Below are 11,652 nucleotides of genomic sequence, written 5' to 3' on the forward strand. Positions count from 1 at the left end.
CAGAGCATTAGTCATTGGGGACTCCATAGTTAGGGGAACAGATAGGAGGTTCTGTGGGAACGAGAGAGACTCACGGTCGGTGTGTTGCCTCCCAGGTGCCAGGGTTCGTGATGTCTCGGATCGTGTTTTTGGGATCCTTAAGGGGGAGGGGGAGCAGCCCGAAGTCGTGGTCCACACAGGCACAAACGACATAGGTAGGAAGAGAGATGGGGTTTTAAGACAGAAATTCAGGGAGCTAGGGTTGAAGCTTAGAGCGAGAACAAACAGAGCTGTTATCTCTGGGTTGTTGCCCGTGCCACGTGATAGCGAAGTGAGGAATAGGGAGAGACAGGAGTTGAACACGTGGCTGCAGGGATGGTGCAGGAGGGAGGGTTTTGGTTTCCTGGATAATTGGGGTTCTTTCTGGGGTAGGTGGGAACTCTACAAACAGGATGGTCTTCACCTGAACCAGAGGGGTACCAATATCCTGGGGGGGAGATTTGCTAGTGCTCTTCCACGGAGGTAGTATGGGCCGAGGTTTGAAACAGGAGAGGTGAGGTCACCCTGTTGGGAGTTTTCTATAGACCTCCGAATAGTTCCAGAGATGTAGAGGAAAGGATAGCGAAGATGATTCTCGACAGGAGCGAGAGTAACAGGGTAGTTGTTATGGGGGACTTTAACTTTCCAAATATTGACTGGAAATACTATAGTTCGAGCACATTAGATAGGTCAGTTTTTGTCCAGTGTGTGCAGGAGGGTTTTCTGACACAGTATGCAGACAGGCCAACCAGGGGCGATGCCACATTGCATTTGGTACTGGGTAATGAACGCGGCCAGGTGTTAGATTTAGATGTAGGTGAGCACTTTGGTGATAGTGATCACAATTCGGTTAGGTATACCTTAGCGATGGGCAGGGACAGGGAGATACCGCAGGGCAAGAATTATAGCTGGGGGAAAGGAAATTATGATGCGATTAGGCAAGATTTAGGATGCGTAGGATGGGGAAGGAAACTGCAGGGGATGGGCACAATAGAAATGTGGAGCTTATTCAAGGAGCAGCGACTGCGTGTCCTTGATAAGTATGTGCCTGTCAGGCAGGGAGGAGGTTGTCGAGCGAGGGAGCCGTGGTTTACTAAAGAAGTTGAAGCGCTTGTCAAGAGGAAGAAGAAGGCTTATGTTAGGATGAGACGTGAAGGCTCAGTTAGGGCGCTTGAGCGTTACAAGCTAGCCAGGAAAGATCTAAAGGGAGAGCTATGAAGAACGAGGAGAGGACACGAGAAGTCATTGGCGGATAGGATCAAGGAAAACCCTAAGGCTTTCTATAGGTATATCAGGAATAAAAGAATGACTAGAGTTAGATTAGGGCCAATCAAGGATAGTAGTGGGAAGTTGTGTGTGGAATCAGAGGAGATAGGGGAAGCGTTAAATGAATATTTTTCGTCAGTATTTACAATAGAGAATGAAAATGTTGTCGAAGAGAATACTGAGATTCAGACTACTGGGCTAGATGGGATTGAGGTTCACAAGGAGGAGGTGTTAGCAATTTTGGAAAGTGTGAAAATAGATAAGTCCCCTGGGCCAGATGGGATTTATCCTAGGATTATCTGGGAAGCCAGGGAGGAGATTGCAGAGCCTTTGTCCTTGATCTTTATGTCGTCATTGTCGACAGGAATAGTGCCGGAAGACTGGAGGATAGCAAATGTCCCCTTGTTCAAGAAGTGGAGTAGAGACAGCGCTGGTAATTTTAGACCTGTGAGCCTTACTTCGGTAGTGGGTAAAATGTTGGAAAAGGTTATAAGAGATAGGATTTATAATCATCTTGAAAAGAATAAGTTCATTAGCGATAGTCAGCACGGTTTTGTGACGGGTAGGTCGTGCCTCACAATCCTTATTGAGTTTTTCGAGAAGGTGACCAAACAGGTGGATGAGGGTAAAGCCATGGATGTGGTGTATATGGATTTCAGTAAGGCGTTTGATAAGGTTCCCCACGGTAGGCTATTGCAGAAAATACGGAAGTATGGGGTTGAAGGTGATTTAGAGCTTTGGATCAGAAATTGGCTAGCTGAAAGAAGACAGAGGGTGGTGGTTGATGGCAAATGTTCATCCTGGAGTTTAGTTACTAATGGTGTACCGCAAGGATCTGTTTTGGGGCCACTGCTGTTTGTCATTTTTTATAAATGACCTGGAAGAGGGTGTAGAAGGGAGGGTTAGTAAATTTGCGGATGACACGAAGGTCGGTGGAGTTGTTGATAGTGCCGAAGGATGTTGTAGATTACAGAGGGACATAGATAGGCTGCAGAGCTGGGCTGAAAGATGGCAAATGGAATTTAATGCGGAAAAGTGTGAGGTGATTCACTTTGGAAGGAATAACAGGAATGCAGAGTACTGGGCTAATGGGAAGATTCTTGATCGTGTAGATGAGCAGAGAGATCTTGGTGTCCAGGGACATAAATCCCTGAAGGTTGCCACCCAGGTTAATAGGGCTGTTAAGAAGGCATATGGTGTGTTAGCTTTTATTAGTAGGGGGATCGAGTTTCGGAGCCACGAGGTCATGCTGCACCTGTACAAAACTCTGGTGCAGCCGCACCTGGAGTATTGCGTGCAGTTCTGGTCACCACATTATAGGAAGGATGTGGAAGCTTTGGAAAGGGTGCAGAAGAGGTTTACATGGATGTTGACTGGTATGGAGGGAAGGTCTTCCGATGAAAGGCTGAGGGACTTGAGGTTGTTTTCGTTAGAGAGAAGGAGGAGGAGAGGTGACTTCATAGAGACATAGAAGATAATCAGAGGGTTAGATAGGTTGGATAGTGAGAGTCTTTTGCCCCGGATGGTGATGACAAACACGAGGGGACATAGCTTTAAGTTGAGGGGTGATAGAAATAGGACAAATGTTAGAGGTAGTTTGTTTATTCAGAGAGTAGTAGGGGCGTGGAACGCCCTGCCTGCAGCAGTAGTAGATTCGCCAACTTTAAGGGCATTTAAGTGGTCATTGGAAAGACATATGGATAAAAATGGAATAGTGTAGGTCAGATGGTTTCACAGGTCGGCGCAACATCGAGGGCCGAAGGTTCTGTATTGCGCTGTAATGTTCCATGTTCTTCCTATCTCCACTTTCTCCAGTCTCCGCTCTGCAGTTGCTACAGCACAGGTGCAGCTGCTCCCCCTGATTGCTGGCAGGAAGTGCTTCAAATTGCTCAGCCAATCCCAGTGTTGTACATGTCATGGGAGTGTTTGCTGGGGATAGTGCAGAGGGAGCTTTACTCTGTATCTAACCCCATGCTGTACCTCTTCTGGGAGTGTTTGATGGGGACAGTGTAGAGAAAGATTCACTCTGTGTCTGACCCCATTTTTTCCCTCTTTTTTCTTTTCTTTCCCCCGTTTTTTAAACTTGTGTTGAACTGAACAGTTTAGAGGCAGCTTGAATCTGTATCGAAGCCGTGCTGCCCCTGCCATAAACTTCAGCACAAATAAAATTCCTATCCAAACTCGCACCAAGTTAAAGGCCTGCTCAAGTCACAAACAAAAACCCGACCTGAATCCGACGGAGCCATATGGGACCCGAGCCCGACCCGGCCCAGGTCCGTCCATTTTCCCCCGAGACCGACCCGACCCGACCCAAGCCCAAAGGTCGAGTTCAGAAGAATGGCCCGACACATGTCATCGGGTCCCATCGGGTTCTGGTCGGGTAACAGGACTTTCCACCAAGTCCCGTTCATCCATCACTCCTGTGCTCACTGGCTTACGTTGGTTCCTGGTCCAGTAATGCCTCGATTTTAAAATTCTCATCCTAGCTTTCTGACCCAACTCATTCCGAACTACTCAGAAATGAAACTGCCTCCTCAAAATACTAAATGTTGGTTTGTTTGAGGGAACACCTTCACATCACAGACTGCTGTGGTTCAGGATGAAGGCCCACTATTTTCTCATGGCAACCAGGGATGGGGAAGTAATGCTGGCCTTCCTTGTCAGTATCACCCATATCCTGAGAACAAATAGACAGGAAATAAAATAGGAATAAAATCAATGAGTTTGTAATTGACTGATTGAAACTAGGCGTGGTCTGTGATCAGAGAGAGATGTCATAACCCAATAAACAAATTGTCAACACAATTTACCTCACCAGCCCCTTGTGTTTGTCTTTCTGTTGTTGTCTTCATCAGAAAACAAGTAACAATTAATCACGGGATTAAAAACTGCTGAATGTCAATTGTACACATGAGATACGTACTCAATGATTTCTGTTATCAGACAGTCAGAGAATCACACAGCATAGGAGGAGACTATTTCACAAATCGTACCAGTTCCAGCTCTTTGAAGGAGATTTCCAATGATTCCTCTCCCCTGTTCTTTTCTCCCAGTCCAGTAAATCACCCTGTTAGTATTGATCCAATTCCCGACTGAAAGCTTCTGTTAAATCTGCTTCCACAACCCTTTCAGGAAGTGAATTCCAAATCATAAACACTCGCTGTGTAAAGAAAAGAAAATCTCCTCATCGCTCCTCTGTTTGTTTGTTAATCAACATTAAACTGGTTGCTGAACCTTCATCCAGTGAAACCAGATTCTCCTTATTTATTCTAGAAAAACACATCATCATTTTGAGCCCCTCGATTAAATCTCCCTTTTATCTTCTCTGCTCTAAGGAGAACAATCTCAGCTTCTATCCACATAACTGAAGTCCCTCATCCCTGTTACCATTCCAGTATATCATCTAGCACCATCTCCAAGGCCTTGGAATCCTTCATAAAGTGTGGTGTCCAGAATGGGACACAATATTCCAGCTGAGGCTTAAACAGTCATTTATCTAGTCTTAGCAGAATGTTCTTGTGTTGTTTTTTTTAATTCTTTGCTTCCAGTTATAATTCTAACGATCCCCTATGCCTTTTTAAATCCTTCACCACTTGTCCAGCCACCATTGAAGATGTCTGTACATACACTCCCAGACTCTGTGCTCCTGTACCATCTTTTAAATGGTGCAGTTTAGTTTCTATTCACTCCCCTTATTATCCCTCACAAAATAATCACCTCCCCAGTACTATGTGTTAAATTCTATTCACCATGTGTATTCTCATTTCACCATGAGACTGTCCATGTCCTCATTAATCCTGCTACTGTCTGCCACACTAGTGACAGCATTTATGATTTACATGTCATCTGCAATAGTTGAAATTATGTTTTTGTTTTACTCTAAGTCTATGTCATTTATATATTTATCTATATGTCAGGACGAGCACTGTTTCTAATATCGACTCCTCAGAAACAGCACTGTATAATCCCCCTGCTCCAGTCTGAACAATGTCTGTTCACCACTTCTCTCTGCTTTCTCTCCCTGAGTCAGTGTCATATCCACACTATCACTGTCACAATAATCCATGTGTTACATTTTTCATAACAAGTCTATGAAATGTCATTTGATTACAGGTCTTTTGAAAGTCTATATACATAACACTAAACAGACTATCCTCATCAGCTCTCCCAGTTCTGTCATCAACGAACTTGATCAGGATTATCAGACATGATTTTCCATTAACCTATCCGGCCTGTTTGTCAATTATTATCCCATGTTTTTCCAAGGATTATATATTTTTGTACTGGGTTATGGCCTCTAGAAATTTCCAACCACCGACATTACACTGACTGGTCAGTAGTTGCAGGGTTTATTTATCTCTCCTTTTTAAAACAGGATGTAACATTTACAACCCTTCCGTCCTCTGTCACCACTCCCATATCCAAGGAGGATTGGAAGATTCTGGCCAGTGCCTTTGGTATTTCCACCATTCCTTCCCTCAGCAACCCTCACTCATCCCATCCAGACCAGCTAAATGTTCTACGTTATTGTGGTACAAAAGAACTGGATTGAAAGGGGTTAACTCAACCTGTTTGTTCAGTGACTGTAATTAATGTCAGTCTGTTTGGACACTAATTGTGTCACTGGAGGGTTTCCCTCTTCTATTAATAAGGGTCTTCATTTAATGTCTTACCCATAGTGTCAGCTGGAGCATCAGACCCGGCACTTACAGGGATCAGCAGCTCCAGAGAGAGGGAGAGGATAGATCAGAATCTGTGAGCAGTAGATTGGAACGTTACAACAATGGGTCAGAATCTGAGAACAATAGATTGGAATGTTACAACAATGGACAGCAGGACTTTCTCCTTTTGGTTTGGTTTAGTTACTGCAGATTATACTTGGCTAACATTAGAATGGCGGATCTATTATGCACTGAAGATGATTCAAACAATTTACTATCCTTTCCTCGCTATTATTGGTGTCCCCGGTAAGTCTCTGTATCCAACTATTAGATTCATAAACCATATTTCAGTGAATTAGGGTTCTTGTCATTTAAATCGTGAGAAGACTGAATCCATTGTCTTCACTTTCTGTCACAAACTCTATTCCCTCTCCACGATCTGTAATCCCCTCACTGAGGCTGAACCAGGAAGTTTACAGCCTCTGGTATATTTAATGCTGAGCTCAGTTCACCCCCATATTAACTCCACCTCCAACCCTACATATTGATACAGCCAGGTGATGAGGGTTCACAGTCGGTCCTCTTGTCCTTCCTCTTATTTGACCGCAATCGTGTTTGTTCTTTTTTAACCGTGGATGTATTTACCATTTTTGTGATGTTTTACTTTTTACCTTTGGTGTAATAGTGAAGGAACCAATCGGAAAGGTTTTCTTGAGTTTAACCATGAAAGAGGTGAGTTTAATACACTTAATATCTAAACCCAATCAAAATAAAATAATAAAAACATACGTTATACATTTATGCTGTCACTGACCCAAGAATCTCACGTACACAAATAGATTACAGAATAAGAAGTAAAATCGTGGCTGGATTAGAGTCCAGAATAAATCAACGGTCGAATTTGAATGCGGAATGCAGGCTCAAAGACAGGATTCTTGTTAGTGTGGAGGAACAGAGGGATCTTGGGGTCCATGTCCATAGATCGCTCAAAGTTGCCACCCAAGTTGATAGTGTTGTAAAGAAGGTGTATGGTGTGTTGGCTTTCATTAACAGGGGGATTGAGTTTAAGAGCCGCGAGGTTATGCTGCAGCTCCATAAGGCCCTGGTTCGTCCACACTTGGAATATTGTGTTCAGTTCTGGTCGCCTCATTTTTCGGAAGGATGTGGAAGCTTTAGAGAGGGTGCAGAGGAGATTTACCAGGATGCTGCCTGGACTGGGGGGCATGTCCTACGAAGAAAGATTGAGGGAGCTAGGGCTTTTCTAATTGGAGCGAAGAAGGAGTTTGCAAGTTCTCCCTGTGTCTGCGTGGGTTTTCTCCGGGTGCTCCGGTTTCCTCCCACAAGCCAAAAGACTTGCAGGTTGATAGGTAAATTGGCCATTATAAATTGTCACTAGTGTAGGTAGGTGGTAGGGAAATATAGGGGCAGGTGGGGATGTTTGGTAGGAATATGGGATTAGTGTAGGATTAGTATAAATGGGTGGTTGATGTTCGGCACAGACTCGGTGGGCCGAAGGGCCTGTTTCAGTGCTGTATCTCTAAATAAAATAAATAGATGTGACTTGATAGAGGTGTACAAGATGATGAGAGGCATAGATAGAGTGGATAGTCAGAGACTTTTTCCCAGGGTGGAAAGGGCTATCACCAGGGGGCATAATTTTAAGGTGATTGGAGGAAGGTTTCGGGGAGATGTCAGAGGTAGGTTCTTTACACAGGTGGGTGCGTGGAATGCGCTGCCAGCGGTGGTGGTAGAAGCAGATACATTAGGGGCATTTAAGCGACTCTTGGATAGGTACATGGATGATAGTAGAATGAAGGGTAGGTAGTTAGATGGATCTTAGAGTAGGTTAAAGGTTCGGCACAACATCGTGGGTCGAAGGGCCTGTACTGTGCTGTACTGTTCTATGTTCTATGTTCGAAAACATAATATGCAGTCTGTGAGGTTTGATAAATCCCTGATCTTCCGGCTGAAGTTGTACTCTTGAAGTCTTTGGCTGGTCGAAGTGCCCGTTGTGACTGATCCACATGGTTCAGGATTTTCTTGAAGGCAGACTGGTAGGTGGCCTTTTTACCCTGGTGCCTCAGTCTGTAGCAATCTGTAGGATTGGAGGGTCCACAGTCGCTGATGGTTTTCAAACTTGTGATGTCATCTGGTGAGAGACAGAAAGAGAACGGGGCTTGGGGTTGGGGGGTGGCTAGGGGAGGGGGGAAGGAGACCACCCTTCTGCTTCTGCCAGTTTGAATCACTGGTTTGTCTGTCTTTGTCCAGGGGAAACTGCCAGCTTTCACAGAGATGGTCAGACGGTCTCATGGCTGCCTCAATATATTTTCCGGAGCCTTCTAATGAGATTCAAGGTGAGGAGTTGCCATCTCCCTAGGGCTCAGGATGCCATTGTTGACACTTGGAGTAGTTTACGCTTTCAAGGTCAGTGTGTCAGGATGTCCTTGAATTCCATGCTAATGAACGCAATCTTAGCAAATTCAGTCTCAAGAGCAAGCCATTATTTTGGGTCCAGGCTCATCAGACATGTGTCTCCTGTTGGAGACGTTGGAATGTGAAAAGGTGCTTCAGATACAAATTGCAGTGGCCATCTTGGCTGCCAGTTTCTTGCAGGATTTGTTCCATTAAAACTTTAATGTAAGTTTCCAACTGATGAATTAAAATTCCTCATTGGCGTATCGTGTTTCCTTGACACCAATAACACCTCTTTAATATGTGCCTCAGCCTACCAGCTGCGTAAACCCTCATCGTGACATTGATAAATCCACACTTGACTCTTCCAATTCTATCCTGGTCTCGGCTTCCACCACACTCACGGGCTGTGAGTTCCAGCTGATTAACATCCACTGTGTAAAAAAGTTCTTCCTCCTATTCCCCCTGCATCTCTTACCCAAAACCTTCCATCTGTGTCCCCTAGTCCGTGTTTCATCAGTTAATGCGAACAATGTTTCCTTGTCTATCTTCTCTCAACCGATCATAATCTTGTACACTTCTATCAAACTCTCTCAATCTCCTTTATCCCAGGGACAGCAACTCCATCTTCTCCAAACTAACCTTGTAACTAAAATACCCCAATCCCTGGAAGCATTCTAGTAGAATCATAGAAAGTTAAGGCACAGAAAGCAGCCACTTGGCCCATCTTGTCTGCGCCAGCTAGAAAATGATCCGTCTATTCTAATCCCATCTTTCAGCATTTGGTGCGTAGACCTGCAGATTACAGCACTTAAGGTGGATATCCAGACTATGTTTGAATGAGTTGAGGGTTTCTGACTCAACTACCCTTTCAGGTAGTGAATTGCAGACCCAGCACCACCCTCATCTCCTTTCTGATCTTTCTACCAATCACTTTAACTCTATTCCCCCTCTTCGATGTTATGGTGAATAGATTCTTCACCTCCACTCTATCCAGGTCCTTTACAATTTTGTGCATTTCAATCAGATCACCCCTCAGCCTTCTCTGTTTCAAGGAGAAGAACCCCAGCCTATCTAATCTTTCTACATAGCTGCAGTTTTCCAGTCCTGGCAACATCCTCGTAAATCTCCTCTGTACCCTCTGGAGTGCAATTACATCCCTTCTGTACTGAGGTGACCAGAACTATACACAGTACTCAAGTTGTGGCCTAACCCATGAGTTATACAGCCCCAGCCTAACCTCCCTGTTCTTGTATTCTGTACCTGGGCTGATAAAGGAAAGCATTCCCTATGCCACGTTGTCGAACACTCCTGCTATCTTCAGGGATGTGTGGAAATTCAATCCAGGGTCCCTCACTTTCTCTACACTTCTCAGTATTTTGCCATCAATCCTGTATTCCTTTGCCTTGGTTCACCTCCCTAAATGCATCAGATCATACTTCTGCAAGTTGAATTCCTTTTGCCACGTTTCTGCCCATCTGACCAGGCCATCACTATCTTTCTGTCGTCTGCAGCTACCCTCCTCACTCGCTACCACATGGTCAATCTTTGTGTCATCTGCAAACGTCTTGATAATGCCCCCTACATTTAAGTCCAAATCATTAATATAGACCACAAAAAGCGAGGGATCCAGTACTGAGCCCTGCGGAACGCCACTGGAAACAGCCTTCCAGTCTCTAAAACAGCCGTCAACAAATACCCTTTCTTTCCTGCCACTGAGTCAATCTTGTATCCACCTTGATGCATTTCCCTGGATCCCGTGGGATTTTATTTTTTTTTTAGAGATACAGCACTGAAACAGGCCCTTCGGCCCACCGAGTCTGTGCTGACAATCCACCACCCATTTATACTAATCCTACATTAATCACATATTCCTACCACATCCCCACCTGTCCCTATATTTCCCTACCACCTACATATACTAGGGGCAATTTATAATGGCCAATTTACCTGCCCATCTGCAAGTCTTTTGGCTTGTGGGAGGAAACCGGAGCATCGGAGGAAACCCATGCAGACACAGGGAGAATTTGCAAACTCCACACAGGCAGTACCCAGAATTGAACCCGGGTCGCTGGAGCTGTGAGGTTGTGGTGCTAACCACTGCGCCACTGTGCCACCCCAATCTGATTTTCTGAACCAGTCTGCCATGTAGGACATTGTCAAAAGGCTTGCTACCATCCAAGTAGACCACATCAACTGCACTACCCTCATTTCTCTTCCTTGTTACTTCTTCAAAAAATTCGACCAAGTTGGTCAAACAAAATCTTCCCTTAACAAATCCATACTGATTATCCTAAAATAAATAGAGGTGGTGAGTACAGAAGAAGGCAAGTTATTGTGAACCTTTATAAAGCTCTGGTTAGGCCCCAACTGGAGTGCTGCATCCAGTTCTGTTCACCACACATTAGGAAGGATGTGAGTGTCCTTGACAGGGTGCAGAGGAGATTTACCAGAATCGTTCCAGGGATGGAGGATTTTAGCTACAAGGTTACTCTTGAAAAGCCTATATTATTTTCCTTGGAGTAAAGGAGATTGAGGGGAGATTTGATAGAGGTATACATGATGATGACTTGTTTGGAAAAGGTAGAAGGGAAAAGATGTTCCCATTAGTTAATGGTACAAGGACCAGAGTTCAGGTGGTGGAACAGAGATACAGGGGGATGTGACGAACAACTTTTTTACACAGCGAGTGGGAATGGCCTCTAAATTCACTGCCTACGAGGGTGGTGGAAGGAGTGATGGTGAATGATTTCAAAAGGATATTGGATGGACACGTGAGGGAAATAAACTTGCAGGAATATGGAGACAGAGCTGGGGAATGAGACTGACTGGCTTTATCTCGGAAGAGCTGGCATGGACTCGATGGTTTGAGTGGCCTCATTCTGTGCTCAAATGACTATGACTCTCTGACAGGGGATTACAATTACTACTGCTTTCCGATACTGGGAAAGTTTATCATGGACTGGGCAGTATCACCCGTGATGTAAGTGGCCAGAACGTGGTTAATCAATGTCCTTCACAAACAGAGTAAATCAGTTCAGACCCACTCACAATTCTGGAGTCATTCACAATGGGGAGTAGTTTCTCCTGGTTTTCTCTACACAGGACAGCAACCAGGCTTTTCACTGTGTCCTCCACCTCCATGTGGAAAATCTTGCCAGTGTTAGGTGGGATAAGGCGCGTTACCTGGGCGACAGCTTTCTTCAGTTGTACTGCTTCTTCCGTGCTCTTTTCAGTCCAACCGGGTTAAAACTGGTCAATATCACCATTAGGTAGTTCATAAAGTGGAGTCACA

Source organism: Heterodontus francisci, unplaced genomic scaffold (assembly GCF_036365525.1).
Source record: "Heterodontus francisci isolate sHetFra1 unplaced genomic scaffold, sHetFra1.hap1 HAP1_SCAFFOLD_185, whole genome shotgun sequence".
NCBI lineage: Eukaryota > Metazoa > Chordata > Chondrichthyes > Heterodontiformes > Heterodontidae > Heterodontus > Heterodontus francisci.